We start from the raw sequence: 7,468 nt of genomic DNA on the forward strand, positions 1-7,468 counted from the left end.
TATTTTTGGCCATTCTTGTGACACAGAGTGTTGGACTGGATGGGCCACTGGCCTGATCCAACATTGGCTTCTATTATGTTCTTATAAGAGGGAATTGGATAGACATATGGAACAGAGGTCCATCAATGGCTATTGGCCACAAGGTACAGATAGGGACTCCGGGGCAAGTGATGCTCTGTCTTCTTGGTGCTTGGGGGTGGCAGCAGTGTCCTGGCTCTACTGGGGGACCTCCTGGTAGCACCTGGTATTTTTGGCCACTGTGTGACAGAAAATGTCGGGCTGGATGGGCCACTGGCCTGATCCAACACTGGTTTTTCTCACATTCTTATAAGAGGGAATTAGATAAACATCTGGAGCAGAACTCCATCAGTGGCTCTTAGCCACTCTCGGTATGGGGCAAGTGATGCTCTGTCTTCTTGGTGCTTGGGGGGTGGGGTCAACAGTGGGAGGGGCTCCTAGTGTCCTGGCCCCACTGCTGGACCTCCTGAGGGCACCTGGTATATTTGGCAATCGGGTGAACCAGAGTGTTGGACTGGATGGGCCACTGGCCTGATCCAGTATTGGCTTCTCTTAGGTCCTTAAGTCTGGGGCAAGGGATGCTCTGTCTTCTTGGTGCTTGAGGGGGGGCAGCAGTGGGAGGCCTTCTAGTGTCCTGGCCCCACAGCTGGACCTCCGGATGGCACCTGGTATTTCTGGCCACTGTGTGACACAGAGTGTTGGACTGGATTGGGCCATTGGCCTGATCCAACATTGGCTTCTCTTATGTGCTTATGAAGGGACGCGGGGGCGAGGAAGACAGATGTTGATTTCCTTAATTTATACCCACAGTGGGGGCCCAAGGGGGCTCGCATCATTCTCCTCTCCTCCGTTCTGTCTTCCCAACAACCCTGCGAGGTAGGTCAGGCTGAGGGCGTGCGACTGGGCTTCTCTTATGTTCTTATGCATGGTGACCCATGTTACCGACATTGACTTGGAATGGGTCTGAAAGGGGGGGGGGAGAAAACAAAGCAGAGATGGAAGGAGACAAGATGCCCCTTTTCATGAGCTCCGTGACCCACTTTTGGCGACAGGACCCCCAGGTTGGGAAACCCAACTCTGCTTTGTGCCTGGTCCCCCCCACCCCTTGAGTCTACCGTCTGGGTGCCCCGGTCTGGTCCTTTGCCTGCTCGCCACAGTCAGTGTTCCCTGTAAGCTGAGTTAGCGTGAGCTAGCTCAGTTTCTTAGCCTCCAGCCCACAGCTCTTTTTTTTTGCCTTCGCTCGGGAAGGAGGGCTCCAGAGGAGACTGATTGATGCAGCAGCCCAATCGCTTGCTCACAACTTGAATGCCGGGAGCTCACAAAATAGAATTTTTGCTCACGAGACCCCACAGCTTAGAGGGAGCGTTGGCCACAGCGTGTTTGGCCGCCGGCATCCTCTGTTTTCTCCTTTGCTGTTTGGGGGTCTGGTCCCACCTGGCTGTAAAGCTGCCCTCCCATCTCCGTGAAAGGGGGAGGAAGAGGGGCTGGGCGTGAATCCGCCGTCTGGCCTGGCTCTCTCTCTCTCTCTCTCTCTCTTGCCGTTCATCATTCCGCCTGTCTTTGTGGGTCCTTCTTTTGCCCTCCAAGTCTCTCTCCCCCCTTCTCCTTCTTGCACTAAGCTGTCTTTCATGGTCCTGATGCATCTGGGGGTTGGGGAAGAAGAAAATGGTTATCTCCAGGGCTTTCTCTGCCTGGATGGGGAGGAGGTGGGGCAGAGGATTAACAGGACAGATGGAAACTGGGTAGACTTGGAGCGGCGGAGAGCTCTGGGGCTAGTCCAGGCAAAACCCCAGGAGCAGCAGAGGGTGTGTCAGATTAGGCTGGGGGTGAGCACTTCCTATATCCGCGGGTACCCTGTTCTCCTCCCTACTCTTCCTATATCCGCGGGTACCCCGTTCTCCTCCCCCCTCCCCTTGCCTCCTCTGAATGTCTCCAAGCCTTCCCCCGTCACGATTCTTGGGAGATCAAAGCCGGGCGAAGTTGTCGTCTTCCTCCTGAGAATGCCTTGGAAGCAGCTTCCATTTCACGGTGAATCGGCGCCCGGCCTGGAAACTTGTCAAGCAGGTCACTTGTCACTGCCATCAATGAGTGAAACTTCCAAAGCCGGGCACCTGCGTGCCTGAAAGGGGAGCCCTGGCGGCGGCCGGAGGCCGCCGTTGCCTTTTAATTGAGGAGGCCGTAAAAAGCTACCCTGGGGGACGCTGCTGTTTAAAGAAAGTGTCACCCTGATGAAACCTGCTGTGCTCCTAAGGAGTGTTTTGGTAGTCTGGGACCGGCGCTTGTGTCATGGCGCAAGTCCCGTGGATGGATCTTGGCCTTGCGTAACTGCTGTGCAGGATCTTGAGGCAACTCTGGGCTGTCTGCGGTTGGGCCGGGCCCTGAGATGGGAGGCTGTTGCAGTACTGAACGAACGCTGGTGTGGGGAGGAAGGGGGCAGAAACCCGGCCACGTGGTTTGTCAGCTGCCCGCAGGATGGTTTTTGTCTTGTCACAGAGCAGGTTCACTGCAGGCTACTGGGAGCAGTTTTTCAGAACTCTCTGTGTGTGAGAGAGACAGAGAACGCACAGGAAGCTGCTGTATACTGAATCAGACCCTTGGTCTATCAGAGTCAGTGTCGTCCAGTTGGACTGGCAGCATCTCTCCGGGTTCTCAGGCCAAGGTCTTTCCCGTCACCGACTGCCTGGTTCTTTTTTAAAAAAATTGATTTTTTATTATCAATTTTTCAACAAACAAAACATAAGTCCTTTTTGACTGGAGATGCTGGGGTGTGAACCTGAGACCTCCTGCCTGCCAAGCAGAGGCTCTGCCACTGAGCCATGGCCCCCTCCTGTCCATCAAAGTTAGTATTGCCTACTCAAACTGGCAGCATCTCTCCAGGGTCTTAGGCAGAGGTCCTCCCCATCACCTCCTGCCTGGTCCTTTTAACTGGAGATGCCGGGGGACTGAACCTGAGACCTTCTGCATGCCAAGCAGAGGCTCTGCCACTGAGCCAGGGTCTCAGGTCAAGGTCTTTCCCACCACCTCTTGCTTGGTCCTTTTAACTGGAGATGCCAGGGATTGTACCGGGGATCTTCTGCATGCCAAGCAGAGGCCCTGCCACTGAGCCAAGGTGTCAGGTCAAGGTTTTTCCCATCACCTCCTGCCTGGTCCTTTTTAGCTGGAGATGCCGGGGATTGAACCTGGGACTTCCTGCATACCAAGCAGAGGCTTTACCACTGAGCCAGGGTCTCAGGTCAAGGTCTTTCCCGTCACCTCCTGCCTGGTCTTTTTAACTGGAGATGCCGGGGACTGAACCTGGGACCTCCTGCATGCCAAGCAGAGGCTCTGCCACTGAGCCAGGGTCTCAGGTCAAGGTCTTTCCCGTCACCTCCTGCCTGGTCTTTTTAACTGGAGATGCCGGGGACTGAACCTGGGACCTCCTGCATGCCAAGCAGAGGCTCTGCCACTGAGCCAGGGTCTCAGGTCAAGGTCTTTCCCATCACCTCCTGCCTCGTCCTTTTTAACTGGAGATGCCGGGGATTGAACCTGGGACCTTCTGCAGGCCAAGCAGAGGCTCTGCCACTGAGCCAGGGTCTCAGGTCAAGGTCTTTCCCATCACCTCCTGCCTCGTCCTTTTTAACTGGAGATGCCGGGGATTGAACCTGGGACCTTCTGCAGGCCAAGCAGAGGCTCTGCCACTGAGCCAGGGTCTCAGGTCAAGGTCTTCCCCATCACCTCTTGCCTGGTCCTTTGAACTGGAGATGCCGGGGACTGAACCTGGGACCTTCTGCATGCCAAGCAGAGGCTCTGCCACTGAGCCAGGGTCTCAGGTCAAGGTCTTTCCCATCACCTCCTGCCTCGTCCTTTTTAACTGGAGATGCCGGGGATTGAACCTGGGACCTTCTGCAGGCCAAGCAGAGGCTCTGCCACTGAGCCAGGGTCTCAGGTCAAGGTCTTCCCCATCATCTCCTGCCTGGTCCTTTTAACTGGAGATGCTGGGGATTGAACCTGGGACCTTCTGCAGGCCAAGCAGAGGCTCTGCCACTGAGCCAGGGTCTCAGGTCAAGGTCTTTCTCTTCATCTCTTGCCTGGTCCTTTTAACTGGAGATGCTGGGGATTGAACCTGGGACCTTCTGCATGCCAAGCAGAGGCTCTGCCACTGAGCCAGGGTCTCAGGTCAAGGTCTTTCTCTTCATCTCCTGCCTGGTCCTTTTAACTGGAGATGCTGGGGATTGAACCTGGGACCTTCTGCAGGCCAAGCAGAGGCTCTGCCACTGAGCCAGGGTCTCAGGTCAAGGTCTTTCCCTTCATCTCCTGCCTCGTCCTTTTTAACTGGAGATGCCGGGGATTGAACCTGGGACCTTCTGCAGGCCAAGCAGAGGCTCTGCCACTGAGCCAGGGTCTCAGGTCAAGGTCTTTCTCTTCATCTCCTGCCTGGTCCTTTTAACTGGAGATGCTGGGGATTGAACCTGGGACCTTCTGCAGGCCAAGCAGAGGCTCTGCCACTGAGCCAGGGTCTCAGGTCAAGGTCTTTCTCTTCATCTCCTGCCTCGTCCTTTTTAACTGGAGATGCCGGGGATTGAACCTGGGACCTCCTGCATGCCAAGCAGAGGCTCTGCCAATGAGCCAGGGTCTCAGGTCAAGGTCTTCCCCATCACCTCTTGCCTGGTCCTTTGAACTGGAGATGCCGGGGACTGAACCTGGGACCTTCTGCAGGCCAAGCAGAGGCTCTGCACTGAGCCAGGGTCTCAGGTCAAGGTCTTCCCCATCACCTCTTGCCTGGTCCTTTGAACTGGAGATGCCGGGGACTGAACCTGGGACCTTCTGCATGCCAAGAAGAGACTCTGCCCCTGAGCCACGGTCCCTTCCCTGTGTGTATTATTATACGTATGGGTGGGGGGATTTCATCCTGACACCTTGTCCCAGAGTTGGTTAAATGAAATTGGCTCTTGCTTGAAACCATGGCCTTTAAGTTGCTTTTTGCCTGGTTTACCTGGACCTGCTAGCCTTCTGGGCAGAAGGGGGGAATGTTTCCATTCTCTGGAAGGATATTCAGTCATATGTCAATCCACCCCCTGCTTAGTCTGCCCTAAAACACATTTCTAACCAAGTTTCTGGCCATACGACAGACTCGTTCATGAAGCTGCGTCAGATACCACTGTCTGAAACTTTTCCTATTAGGAGCTGTGGTGACAAAAGTAAATTGCGCCCACGCAGAGGCAGCCTGGCCGCGGGAGAGAAGATATAGCCGCGTCAGGCAGGGAGTCTTGGTGCCACTAAAGGCGACAAAGTGTGAACGGTTCAGGTCTGATCCATGAAATTCAGTCGGTCGGGAAGATCTTCGGCCTGTTGGAAATCCGTAGAAGTTGCATCGATCTGTGCTGCTTCTATTCACTTCATTTCCATAAAGTTTCCTCTAGAGTGGACGGTGCCCGTTGTTGGTGGGACGTGGTTCTCCTTCCTAGGATATTTTCTTCCCCAGCTAGGCCAATCCAATCCATTTTATTGCTTAGATACCCTGTCCTTTCCTCCTTTAACCTCTGTCCTTTACTTCTGTTTTCATTGTTGCTAACTAGTTGGGGCTTAGCCAGGCAAGACACTAATGCGCACCTCTCTGAACTTCTAAAAACGGAAGCTGGGAGAGGCATGGTTTGGATTGGGACCATGGTGCTGGGCAACCTGTGTGTGTGTGTGTCTAGGAACATAAGAAGGAAATCAGATCAGATCTGTGGTCCATCTAGTCCAGCATCCTGTCTCACACAGGGGCCAGCCAGTTTCTCCGGAGGGCCCTCTAGTCGCGCCTCCTGTCTCAAACAGGGGCCAGCCAGCCCCTCTGGAGGGCCAGCAACAGGGCAGGGAGGCCAAGGCCTTCCCCTGATAAGAGCATCAGAAGAGCCCTGCTGGATCAGACCAGGGAGGGTCCCTCTAGTCCAGCCTCCGGTCTCACACAGGGGCCAGCCAGTTCCTCCGGAGGTCCAACAACAGAGTCGCAGAGGCCGAGACCTTCCCCTGATGTTGCTTCCTGGCTCTGGGATCCAGAGGTCGACTGCTTCTGGAGGCACTAAACTTTCCCTCCTTGGGGAGATAAAGTCTCCATGGCTGATTCACATTCAGAAAAGGTCCAGCAGATGTGGGTTAGCTCTACAGTCACGGTGGGGCAATTAATCAATTGTGTCCTACCCTGGCAGCTGCTGTTGACAGAAATTCAAGGAGCCCAGAGTTCCCTGTCCGGGATTAGCTCCAACTAGCCGGATCTTATCTCAGGAGCTAAGCCAGGTCAGCCCTGGTTAGTACTTGGATGGGAGACCACTGAGGAAGTCTGAGCTTGCTTTGCAGAGCCAGGCGAAGTCCCCATGGGGTCACCATACGTTGGCTGCAACTTTTCACACACACCCAAAAGATCTGATTGTGGATCGCTGGTCTCTTGCCTGGTTCGAAACTTAGTGGGCAGAATTAAGTGGGCACTCTTCAAGCAGAAGGAGACGAAGAGGAGGAGAAGGAGACGAAGAGGAGGAGGAGGAGAGGAGGAGGAGGAGAGGAGGAGGAGAAGAAGAGGAGAAGAAGAGGAGGAGGAGAAGAAGAAGAGGAGGAGAGGAGGAGGAGATTGGATTTATACCCCGCCCTTCACTTGGAGTCTCAGAGCTGCTTGCAAACTTCTTTCTCTTCCCTTCCCCACAACAGACACCCTGAGGTAGGTGGGGCTACATCAGAAGAGCCCTGCTGGATCAGACCAGGGAGGGTCCCTCTAGTCCAGCCTCCGGTCTCACACAGGGGCCAGCCAGTTCCTCCGGAGGTCCAACAACAGAGTCGCAGAGGCCGAGACCTTCCCCTGATGTTGCTTCCTGGCTCTGGGATCCAGAGGTCGACTGCTTCTGGAGGCACTAAACGTCTGTATTTCCCTCCTTGGGGAGATAAAGTCTCCAGGGCTGATCCACATTCAGAAAAGGTCCAGCAGTTGAGGGCTAGCTCTACAGTCACGGTGGGGCAATTCATCAATTGTGTCCTACCCTGGCAGCTGCTGTTGACAGAAATTCAAGGAGCCCAGAGATCGCTGTCCGGGATTAGCTGCAGCTAGCCGCATCTTATCTCAGGAGCTAAGCCAGGTCAGCCCTGGTTAGTACTTGGATGGGAGACCACTGAGGAAGTCTGAGCTTGCTTTGCAGAGCCAGGCGAAGTCCCCATGGGGTCACCATACGTTGGCTGCACCTTTTCACACCCACCCAAAAGTTGGATGCAACTTTGCACACGCGCCCAAGAGATCTGATTGTGGATCTCTGGTCTCTTGCCTAGTTCAAAACTCAGTGGCCAGAATTAAGTGGGCGCTCTTCAAACAGAAGAAGAGAAGGAGAAGAAGGAGGAGAAGAAGAGAAGGAGGAGGAGGAGAAGAGGAGGAGGAGGAGAAGAGAAGGAGGAGAAAAAGAGAAGGAGAAGAAGGAGAAGAAGAGGAGGAGGAGAAGAGGAGGAGGAGGAG

Source organism: Gekko japonicus, unplaced genomic scaffold (assembly GCF_001447785.1).
Source record: "Gekko japonicus isolate JY-2015 unplaced genomic scaffold, Gekko_japonicus_V1.1 scaffold5930, whole genome shotgun sequence".
In the NCBI taxonomy this organism is placed as follows: Eukaryota; Metazoa; Chordata; class Lepidosauria; order Squamata; family Gekkonidae; genus Gekko; species Gekko japonicus.